Source organism: Phyllobates terribilis, unplaced genomic scaffold, assembly GCF_046119375.1.
Source record: "Phyllobates terribilis strain yellow unplaced genomic scaffold, ASM4611937v1 Scaffold_5__5_contigs__length_657084704, whole genome shotgun sequence".
NCBI lineage: Eukaryota > Metazoa > Chordata > Amphibia > Anura > Dendrobatidae > Phyllobates > Phyllobates terribilis.
This window is the reverse complement of record NW_027362765.1, coordinates 246,448,098-246,460,678: the sequence shown is the minus strand read 5'-3', so window position 1 is coordinate 246,460,678 and position 12,581 is coordinate 246,448,098. Positions and strand designations below refer to the sequence as shown.

Here is a 12,581-nt window from a genome sequence, read left to right as displayed (position 1 = left end):
CTGTGGCAGCACCGACAAGCCCTGGTGCAATACGTTCTGACGTATAGCCTGGGCCAACGAGATTCAGAGGTGGGGCAAATCACGCTGGAGGAGTGGTCTCAGATCAGGGACCTATGCACCCTTCTGCACAGTTTTGAAATGGCGACGAAGATGTTTAGTGCTCACGATGCCATTATCAGCATGACTATTCCGGTGATTTACATGCTGGAGCACATGTTAAACAGAATTCGGAGTCAGGTGGTGGCACAAGAGGAGGTGGAGGAAGTAGAGGAGGAGGAGTTGTATGCGGAAGGGCTAACATCTGCAAGGTCCAGACGGTCGGCAGCACCAAGGCGGCAGGCATGTGAGGGTGGGGGAGATGGTTTTACCAGGGCGCATGGTAGCAGCCAAACTAGTGAGGAAGGTGCAGGAGCCCAGGAAGAAGTGGAGGACGAACTGATGGAAGACTCATCAGATGAGGGAGACCTTGATCACATTTCTGTTGTACGAGGTTGGGGGGAGAGGACAGAGGAAGGAAGCATGATTGTTACCTCGCCACCAACACAACAGGGACTTGGTGTTCCTGGATGCGCAACACACATGAGTGCCTTCTTGCTGCACTACCTGCAACATGACCCTCGAATTGTGAGAATTAGAAATAATCCTGACTACTGGGTTGCCACACTGTTAGATCCCCGGTACAAAAGTAAACTTGCAGAAATTATTCCTGCCATAGAAAGGGATGCACGCATGCAGGAGTATCAGCAGAGACTGTTGCAGAATCTTACATGTGCTTTTCCACAAAATACCAGTGGTGCACGTAGTGAATCTCACAGTTCCAACTTGCCAACCGTGGGACCGTCAAGTGTTCAGCACTCAAACCGTAACAGAACCACAGTATCTGCTGGTAACATCAATTTTGCGGAATCATTTCACCACTTTTTTAGCCCATCCTTTGCAAGGCCACAGGAGACAAGAAGTCTGACACATAGTCAACGCCTAGAGACGATGGTACAGGAGTATCTCCAAGTAAACATTGAAGCCACGACTGTGTCACTGGACCCTTGCTCTTTTTGGGCTTCCAATCTGGATAAATGGCCGGAGCTAGCCACTTACGCCTTGGAGATCTTGTCATGCCCCGCAGCCAGCGTTCTGTCTGAACGTGTGTTCAGCGCTGCTGGTGGTGTGCTGACAGATAAGCGCACGCGGCTCTCCACTGATAATGTAGACAGACTCACGTTCATAAAGATGAACAAATCATGGATCCGAAACGACTTTTCTACCCCTGTGTCATCCTGGGGAGAGTAAAAGCTTGATGATTGGTTAAAATCACCCTACCAACCGTTTTAAGCTTTCAAATTACTAATCATGTTTATCTGTATCTTGACTGGAAAATAATTTGGGCTTTGTAGCAGTGTGCAGCACTGATCCTATTAGGCCATCTATACTAAAGCTTCAGCAGATTTAAAATTAAAAATAATTTTTAGCTGCATCTAGCCCGGAAAATAATTTTGGGGCTCCGAGATGCGCAAGGCACATAAGTGCCTTCTTGCTGCACTACCTGCAGCATGACCCTCATATTGTCAGAATTCGAAGTAATCATGACTACTGGGTTGCCACACTCTTAGATCCCCCAAACTTTTCGATCAACCTTTTCATTTTAATAAAGACCAAAAAAATGGTCATTTTTGAAATTATAAGCATTAGCAGGTTGTTAGAAACTGAAATCAAACAGTTTTCAACTCAAAACTTTATTCTAGGTGATGTTACATTTTCACATAGGACCCCTTGTTCGAAAGGAGCTTCTGAACTCTCTCGTCCATTGAATTTGTCAGGTTTTGGATGGTTTCTGCTTCAATTGTTTTGCATGAGGACAGAATACCCTCCCAGAGCTGTTGCTTAGATGTGAACTGCCTCCCGCCATCATAGACACTCCTTTTAATGATGCTCCAAAGGTTCTGAATGGGGTAGAGGTCAGGGGAGCATGGGGGTCACACCATAAGTTTGTCCCCTTTTATGCCCATATCAGCCAGAGATGCAGATGTTTTATGTGCAGCATGAGATGGTGCATTATCATGCAGAAAAATGATCTTGCTGTGAAATACACGGTTCTTCTTCTTGAACCATGGCAGGAAGTGCTGTTTGAGAAAATCCACATACATTATGGAGTTCATCTTTAGCGCCTTCAGGGATCCTAAAGGGGCCGACAATCTCTCTCCCCATGATTCCAGCCCAAAACATTACTCCACCTCCTCCTTGTTGGCGCTGTAGCCGTGTTTGCGTGGGGTGTCCATCAACCATCCATCTTCCACTCCATCCATCTGGACCATCGAGCGCTGCACGGCACTCATCCGTGAACAAAACAGTTTTGAAATCAGTCTTCATGTAATGTTTGGCCCACTGGAGCCGTTTCTGCTTGTGTGAAGTGGATAGAGGAGGTCGACAGGATGGCGCATGCACAGCTGCAAACCTCTGAAGGACCCTGCATCTTGTTGTTCGGGGGACGTTGGAGGCACAAGCAGCTTCAAAAACTTGTCTGCTGCTATGACAAGGCTTTTTTGCCGCTGCTCTTTCAACCTGACGTAATTGCCTGTAGGAAAGAGTCCTCAATTTGCCCTTATCAGCACGCACACGTGTGTACTGTGAATCAGCTACATACTTCTTGATTGCCAAGACACTTCATCCTGATCATCGCACAATGTTGATTGTAGTCATGCCTTGACCTAAACACTCCACAATTTGTTGCTTCTCAGCAGCCGACACATCCTTTTTCTTTCCCATTTTGGCAGAAAATGTAGGCTGCTTAATAATGTGAGAGAGCCTTCTTAAGTAGTCTTGCCTTTCATTGGACACACCTGCCAAACTAATTAGCACAGGTGTCTGCAATTGCTTACAGTGATATAAAGAGCCCTGACACACATCACCATCAATGAGTTTAACTGACAAACAAACAAATTCTTCCCTTATCACTCCTAAACACTTTTTGTATAATAATTTGGAACGCAGTGTACATGTGCTTTTCCACAAAACACCAGTGGTTCACGTAGTGAATCTTACAGTTCTAACTTGCCAACCGTGGTCTGTATGGAGTTGTTCAATAAAGGGCCCAAAATTAAGATAACATAGATGGGAGAGGTCTCTATGAATAGGAATTCCTAAGTATTTGATACCCTGTGAGGGCCAGGCAAAGGGAAAGTTGGACTGGATGGAATCCTATATGGATTTGGGGAGGGAGACATCGAGGGCCTCAGACTTCGCTGCATTGATTTTAAAATTTGACCATGTAACAAAGTGATCTATTTCAGCCATAACAGCATGGATGGATATATGTGATTGAGTGATATATACTAGGACATCATCAGCAAATAGAGAGCACTTGTACTCGGTGCCTCCCACCTCAATCCACCTAATATTGGGGTTATGGCGAATTGATGAGAGCAGGTGCTCCGTCACTAGGATGTATAAGAGAGGGGACAGAGGACATCACTGCTTTGTCCCATTGGTGATTGTGAAAGGTGATGAAAATGTTCTGACGCACCCCCTGGGCCTTGGGACACCCGGAGCCGGACCCTTTTTGGTGGATGCTGGTGGTTGTAGTCTTCGTGGCGGCGACCCAGTTCCGTGGCTCAGGGCGGTCAAACCAGTGGCGGAACTATTTATGTGGTTTTCATGTTTAAATGTCCGACTACGCCACCCGTGGATTGCGGTCAGAGTGAACCGCCGCTACAGGGCAGACCACTGAGGCTGGTGTTGTGGGTGCAGCAGAGCGTAGCATAACTCCCCACGGGAGGAGTATAGCCTCAGGGCAGTGTATGCGGAGGATGGGGGTGATGGTGCAGGGCAGCAGCAGTAACGACACAGAGTCAGTGATGCAGTTCAGGGCCTTTACTCACAGTTCTTATTATCCAGACCACGTCTGCAGGTAACGGCTGCCCACGTCGTACTGTGCTCACCAGGTGAGGGGCTCAGACAACTCCCAGATAACTTTGGAGCACTTCACAGGACCCCCTTTGTGTGTCCTTTGTCTGGCCTTTCTTACCAACACTTCTGTCCGGCTGCCTCGGGCCTCCTCTTGGTAAACTTGGCGCCAGTTTCCCTGACCCTATCTGGTGCCTTCCTAGCGGGTGTAGCGAGGGGCTGCGCCACATAAAATGTCAGAGCCTCCGGTTTCTAGCTGAGGGTCGATTCCTGCCTCCACTAGTTCGGGGACCGGTCTCCCCCTTTGGCCTGACCCCTCCACGCAGGTGGATTCGGGCGTGCGGTGGCGACTCGCCCGTCCGCACCCCTGGGATCCCTTCATTCCTCGTTCCTGGAGCCTTCTCCGCTCCTCTTCCTTCCTTCTCCCTCTTCCAGGCCTGGGCCTCTGTTACTAGGCCCGCCTCCGGAGCAGAGCTCATGCAGAGCCCCTGCTCCCTGCCACTTCTGCTCAGACTTCTCTGCACTGAACTAAGATGGTGCCCACCTTTTATACTCCCTTCTCAATGCACCCAGGAACTGCTTCCTCCCTGCTCCTGCACTACAGGGTTCCCCTTCCTCAGTGTTCCCTCCCCCCACTCCAGCCAGGGACAGGGACTGTCGTGCCCATCTCAGGGGCATATTGGTCGCCCTGCCCCACGGCAATGTGGTGTAATGCATGCAGGTGTCGGGTCCTGATCCACACTCCATCCTTACCTGAGAGTGAGATATCACACCTCTGGGTGAGGTGCAATACGTCTGTAGCAACCGAGCCCTCAGGGTGCTACAGTTCCATTTATCTTCAGCCTAGGTGACGTATTGCGATACAGGGCCGTGATTTTGGCTATAAAAGGGTCCCCTAGACCCCTACCCCAAGCTTTTTAAGAGAATCATATATGGCGTGCCAGGAGACTCTATGGAATGCTTTCTCAGCATCCAACGAGAGTATCTAATTACAAATTTTTAACTGCATCTAGCCCAGGAAATACTTTGTGCCTAGTAGCAGTGTCTGCTAGTGAGCGGATTATCCCGGCTGTTAAGCAAGCTGCACCACCTGTAGTTTAGACACTTAATTTTTTCAAAGGAAATGCTTCGGGACCATGGGATACTTAGTGGAGAGCATCAGGAGGCACCCCAAGGCATAGGGGCTGGGACTGGCAGTAGGATGCCTTGCGGTGGACAGCCGAGCTCGATCCTTATAAAAGCTTTTTAACTGCAGCAGCTTTAGTGGACGCTACTGGAGCTGGAATTACCACGGCTGCTGGCATGAGACTTGCCCTCCAATAGATCCTTGTAAATGGATTTAAAGTGTATTCATTCAAATTAGAGAGACAATTTAAATTAAAAAGCTTAGAGCTGCCTCCACCACAGGGGGGCTCGCTCGACCCACCAGCGGACAGGCACCAGTATTGGGAGAGGGGGGCTGGCCGTCAGGGTTCACCGCGGCTCTGGCACAAACCCGGCGACACGGAGGTGGCACGGGCAGGAGCGGACTGGCCGTGTCGGCTTCTCACTTTTTGGATTTTAGAAGGGCATGACATGCCTATATCTGTGTCTCCCCCTCCTTTTACTCCTCCACCTCTTTTATTTTCGCATGACTATATGTACTTGTCACTTTTCCATGTGTTAGTTATGTCTTCTGAGCAGTTTGTCAGCTTTTGGACACCTTTGAAGGTGTTTTCTATGTGTTTCTATGTGTTTTTGTTTGCCTGCCATTGGTTTTAACGGTGTTCGAAGGTGTTCGACGAACAGTTCGGCGAACACACGGGTGTTCGACGAACCGAACCGAACTCGAACACTACGGGGGTGGCTCAACACTAGTGGTGACGTGTTTCTATTATACTTTTCCTGATTGTTCCACTTCTGGTTTTGGCTACAAATACTGATGTAAAAAACTCACCAAATACTGAACAAGTGCACGTGGCCTATTACAAAGTAACTGCTCCATGTTTTACATAAATGTCAGACTATCTTGCTTTATAGAATTGTTTAAATACATAAATCCTTACTTAACCAGTCTTTTTTTTTTTAAATAAGTGTATTATGTAGTCACGACCTCCAGAGGGCAGTATACTCACTCTTTGAGCGCTTTATGTTCATTTCAGCATTTAGTGTCATAGAGGTAATTTTCTGTTACTAAAAATCAGTTCCATGCATCTGGATAAGATTCCTTCAGCAGCAAGCCCCACATTGATGAATGGGAGAGTCTAATGAATATATGCAACAATTCTGCTGGTTTCAGTGTACAAGTGTTGTTGTGCCAAACTCCTGTAAACCTTAGGGTATTGGTTCTGAAATACTTACCGGTAAATCCTTCCAGGCCATGTTAGCACAGCTCACTGCAGTTGTATGAAGATAGTATTGCAGGGCGGAAATGTGCTTTTTTGTTTAATTATTTTTTTTTTTAAATACCCTACTCACTCCCAGGCTTCTCTTCAGGGTGGGACTATGTGCTGTAACAGGATTCTATCTGCTGCGACACCCAGAGCAGATGAAACACCCCTGGAGTGAGGAGGCATCAGATGGGAATCATTCCTCTTTATATGGTCTGGGGGTCTGAATTAATGTTGCTATAGAAGGTGGAGATGGTCTACAGAGACAAGGGAGCAAAGATGTCTGCAGCAAACTGCAATGGCTCCATAGAAAACATCTATTGTGAGTCAATGGGAATCTGTCAGTAAGATCAACCCCCCTTAATGAGTGTACATGGGTATGCAGGTCTTAGAAGATATAAAGTTATTGATGGATTAAGCTTACAATCTGTTGCTGCATTCCCAAGAAATCAGCATTTTAACTAGGCATTAAGTGCTCTGGGCGTGACAGAGCACTTCTCAAGCCATTGCTTCCCCGCTAGCACCAGCCTCTTCAGCTTAATTGATACTTTACTGTCTGAGTTCCTTGTCTGCCACCTGACTTCACATGAGTGAGCTATCAGTCAAGCTCAAAAGGCTGGTGTGGGGCAAGAAAACAACCTCAAGAGGCAGATGCTCGGGAAGTGCTCTGTCATGCCCAGAGCACTTAATGCATCATTTGCATGTTAATTAAAACGCTGATTTCTCAGAAATGCATATATAAAGATTTAGCTTTCAAAGACATGCAGTCCAATATGTTTAGTTGGGGGGATGGGGTGGTTTGACCTTAGTGACAGATTACTTTTAATTTAAGTGCTGTGTATTCAGTCTGTTCCTGCTAATCATGAAGTCTTGTATGGTCTGTAGTGCATTGCTATAGGGGAAGCGGGTCACTGATTGCCTCCAGATCCTGTTGTCTGAGGGGGGTCCTAAGGTCCTTCCGCTACATAATACACAATAGAAAATAGACTCCCACCCCTCCCCCTATCACATTTTGCATCTGAATCCAGGATCTTCAACATCTCTGTTAGGCAGCTTTAGCACAGCTTATTTTTTCTTCTCATATTTCTCAAAATTGGTCTGTGTTTTTTTGTTTGCTGAACCCATTTTTTGGTCTTTGTGTCAGTATTTACAACCCTTGTTTTTTCTTCACATTCGGAAAAAAATCTTAGCTCCTTATACCCATTAAATGGTAAAATACAGGCAGCACACAAATGTTCTTACAAAACCGGGTCTTTGAAAGACATTTTTAGATGTGTAATTTTAAGTCAGAAAAATGTAGATAAAAAAAATCTCTGCGTGTGAAAACCCTAAGAGAAAATAAGAATCATGACCCTTAGGCCACGGCCCCACTATCAGTATTTGATCAGTATTTGGTCAGTATTTTTTCTCAGGAGTGGGAGCCACAACCAGGAGTGGGTGATAAATGCAGAATTGGTGACTTGTTTCTATTATACCTTTTCTCTGATTGTTCCTCACCTGGTTTTGGCTCCCACTCCTGAGAAAAAATACTGACTGAATACTGATAGTGGTGCCGTGGCCTTAGGGTGACTCTCCATATAGCATTCTTTGCTGCAATAAACTTGGGCAGATAATATTTGTAAGGCAGTATAGAGGTGTGAAATACGCCACAAACTGCATTTTTATTGCATTTGTGTGTTTTTACTCATTTTACTGTTTTTAGACTCCTCGTGCTCTTTTCACCTAGGCTTCTCTATAGGACAGGTAAAGAAAATGTGTATGAAATTGCTTCAAAAAACTAATAAAATAAATGCGCATTTTTTGCAAACACCCCAAAAAAGTAGAGGAAATCTGTCGAAAAGGCCACCCCTTAAACCAGACCAGATTTCAGTTCTGCCGTCTTTGGGAAGATGACCAATCCTCTTTGAAGACCACTTTTAAATATAGTTTTGAGTGGTCGACTCAAAGAGACTTCAAAGTGTATGGTGCCACTTCCAGGTCCAAAAAAACGTTCCCAACCGGCTAAAAGTTTGTAAGCACTCACCATTGAAATTCTTCACTGATCCCCTGCATCTTGATTACAGCCACCATGTCACATACTGTAGCTGCATCCTCCAGAGGCTGTAGGACCATAATGATTTACTACTTTGCACTAGTTCCAAGCAAAAACTATAGTGATAGATAAATATATCTGTTTACCTAACACACACACATTATATATATATATATATATATATTATTTATTATATATCATTTTGTTTTTAGATGCAAGTGCCCCCTCCCCCTTAGTCAAGCTTTTCCACAACCATATGGATGAGCTGTTCATGAACATTTTGATAAATTACATGAGTCTTGAGATGATCTAAAAACAATGGAAACTATTATTTTGGTACAAGAAATAAATTGTACCCATTCTTCAAAACCCCTTAAAATCCTATTCAGTGTTTTTTAAAGCCAAAATATCTGGTCATCAAGGGGTTAAACCTACACTAATGCACAGACTACAGAAAAGGATCGTCTTCAGCTAAAATCAGCCTTCCTATAGACAATGTCAGTATTATCTGAGCTATTGAACACCTCTTTTTGTAAGAGATATATACTTCTTGGAACAATCTGCTTTTATACAGTATATTAGAAAATCACATCGTTTTTCCCCAAATTGTGGGCTATCATTCGACAGTAAAGGCTGATAATATAAATGGCTGGGTTTATTGGGTTCTAACCTTTCATTTCTTTTCCGCAGGCAAGTTTTCTGAAGTAGAGATCAGTTAAAGCCTTAGAGTACATTCCCATATGCCTGTTCCTCTGCAGATTTTTCAAGAAATCTCATTCACAATGCTCGTACTGTAATACACAGTGCATTTGCCCCATGGGAAATTATCCTAAAAATCAATTTGATATCCAGTGGGTGCAATTACGCACAATAAGCCAGGGAGGAAGAGGAGAAGAGTCTCTTGTGAATGGACATGGACAGAATAAGGATTTTCATTGTTGATCTTGGAGGTACCATTCTGTTGAGAAGAAAACTTCTCCGATAGCTACCTTGTTGCAGGGACAGAGCAACTCTTGAAGAACATCCCCTGGTATTAGCTCCTAGCGACATGGGGGGAATGCTGGATATAGTATCCAGGGCATTAGAGCACTTAATTTGATTTGTTTTCTATGGTGACAAGAACATCTGTGTTTTATTGACAACTACTACTTGGATCAATGTCATCTTTGGTATCAGATGCATTACAACTACAGCTAATATGTGCATCTAAATCAGACTAGATCCACCATAAATTTAGCAATCAATGTAAAACCATATTGCAATATATAAGATGAAATGATAAATAATCTACCTAGCTCACACCAACCTGCAATATTAAAGTTAGGAAACAATATGGAAGTAATTTCCAATACCTTTATTAGATATTACACGCTTCTTCAACTAGAACATTGTGGTTACAGTGAAAAGTAGCATTGCTCATATGCAATAATAACACCAATAACAATGAAATAATGCAGTCCCATAGGCTACAAGATACGAGGTGTCTACTTTGATCTCTCTATGGACAAGTCATGAAATAACTTCAGACTGGTTTAAGCTTTGAGTAAACCATGTGTTTTTTGGGAGAGTGCCAGCCTTCTAGGCAGAGCCTCCCTCCCAGTTGTCAAACACTTCTATGAGAATGAGTTCGTTCTATAATGGATTCCTTTCTCCAGATTGTATTATTACCCACACATTCCACTTTGTTTTTTTCCTCAAAGTCTTAGAAGAGTCAAGTATCAACAGATGATGCAGCTGTTGGTCTTATTCATTGGAGGTTTCTGGTTCTGCCCATTGGGGATAGTCTCTCTCCTTTTTCTCAGTGCAGGACTTAGTCGACTGGGGAGGTTGACCTCTCTCAACAGTTCTCTGAAGACCTCAGTCACATTTAAGTTCTCTTTTGCAGAGGTTTCCAATAGACGACAGTTCCACTCCAGCTCCACTGTGGTCATCACATCATCCCAAAAAACCTTTTGGTCATCAACATTGTCCTTTTTATTGCCAACCACCACCATTGGTGGACATTTATCCTCCTTTACGTCAAGGATCTCTTCTCGTAACCTTCTAACAATCTCAAGAGAGTCTGGGTTGTCCACAGAGTAAACCAGAGCAAAAGCATCTCCACTCCTCATACTTAGTTTCCTCATAGCTGGAAATTCATAGCTGCCGGTGGTGTCCAGAATTTCAATTTTCACTTCTTCCCCATCGGTAGTTTCATACTCTGTGCTGTGTAACTCTTCCACTGTCCTCTTGTGCTTGGGTTCAAAGGTGTCCTGCAGAAACCGATGGATGAGTGAGGTTTTGCCCACACCTGCTGCTCCTAGGAAAACCACCCTGATATGATTCTTCTCCTTGACAGATAGTGACATATCTGCACTGCACAGTGATCAGACAGTAAGAGCAACCTGATGTCCTGTGCCTTGGAAGTGTGCACAGATTCCCAGCACTCTCACTATTTATTCATATTTTCATGAGCTAGCTGTGCCTTTATCCAATCAGACACCGCTGCCTGAAGGGGAATTGTAGGGGAGGAGGACCTGTGCTTCTAATGTTTGTGTTTGAGATGCTTGTGTTAACCTTTTCACTACCACTAGGGATTCATCATGCTGCGTGAATTCATACCAGGAATTTTACTACATGAAACCTCTAGTAAAATGTCCACCAGCCACATGCCTGTCAGATTAATACAGGGCTATTTTCTTATAAGAAAATTCATATGTCCACTTTGTTCATGTCCTTTTCTGCTATGGATATAATGTCATGTTTGCATTTGTGTAGATGTTGAATCCATCAGACCGATTTTTCTGTTTGTAAGGAAACCTGGATAGAACGCATTAGAATTAAAGCCTTAAAAAAATCTACTTCTTCCCAGTTGTATGTCGATGGGTTTACACTGTGGTGCAGCACATAGTGATCCTTATTAATACTGACATACCCCTGAACAGTGCCAGTGTGGCATATGAATGCAGCATACACTGTGCTGAACGTGGTGCAGATGTTCAGATGTTCCGGATTTCTGTGTCTTACAACAGAGACTTATGTAGCTCATCCTCAAATGTGAAGGTTATTTCTTTGTGTGTTAAACTGCATTTGACTATAAAGCAATGCCCCTATTCTAAAACTGTCATCATACAGTATGTGGTACAGGGTTCTTTGGATCCCTTAGGTCCAGATGGGTCTGCTACCTCTGCACCCACAAAATCTATAATAGCCAACGCTATTCGAGAATTCACAGTTACAAGGACCCCTCAATTCTCATGACATTTTTGTTTTAAAAAATAGTTGCATTTCTATTGAAATAACTATTCTTGAGATTTTTTTCTTAGAACTCTGTGTTCTGCCATTTCTCTGTTATTCTTCCTGAAATTTTGTAAGTAATCTGACAACTGTGTGTTACAATTCTACAATTCCTCATCAACGGGGTATGTTCAAACAGTCTGATATTGGCAGTACTGATTCGACAGTGTAAGGGTGCAGTCAGACGGCTGTATAAATTGGACAGAGATCGGACCACAATGCACAGACTGGCCGGAGGCTCTCCAGATCCGGGTATGACAGATTCACATTGTATGTTCCTGTCACACTCAGGTTGGGAAAGCCGAGCCCAGTCTGAACACTGCGCTCTGATCTCGAGTCTGATTTATACGGCCGTCTAACTGCGCCCTAAGTGTGCAGGCACCAGTGTCAGACTGGGGTACCAAGGGCCCACCAGTAACATTGACTTTGAGGGGCCCACTTTTCACTTGAATGCAAATATTACACTACCCTTGTTCACAAATGTACTTATAACTCTATATAATAATAAACTGGGTATTTTGGTAAATGAAGGTAAATGAATAATGATATGCTGCTTTTTTCTGTATCAAGTGAATTATGCCAAGTACTGCCCATACAGTGAGGTTGGGGCCCCATGTCTGCACAGGGGTCCACTGAGTGATTCTTCTGTTCCCCTATGGGCCAGTCTGAGCCTGGCAGGGACTGGGTCTGCAAAAAATCAAGACTTAAAAAATCCATCCGTTTTTTTACTTTTTGCAGCTTACTTGTCATGAATAGTTATACAGCGATCAACATGTATCCCTAGCCCTAAACAGATATGGTGGAAAAAATGTAACACTTGGTTCAAGGCTCCCCCATAGATAATTGATTGCTGGGAACAAAAAGGGATTCTAAAATTTGCAAAACCTATTTATTATGACATATGGTCTCACTCTCTATGTACTAGAGTGACTTTTGGTTCGGAACATATTACACGGACTGTTTTTCATTTAAATGACTGCTGTATAACACCACATTTTCTGACCATT

At 44.1% G+C, this 12,581-nt stretch overlaps 1 pseudogene; it reads right to left on the bottom strand.

The window, feature by feature from the left end:
* Positions 1-9,637: 9,637 nt before the first annotated feature.
* On the bottom strand, positions 9,638-10,747 carry LOC141271094 (ras-related protein Rap-1b pseudogene; annotated as a pseudogene).
* Between the last annotated feature and the right edge of the window lie 1,834 nt (positions 10,748-12,581).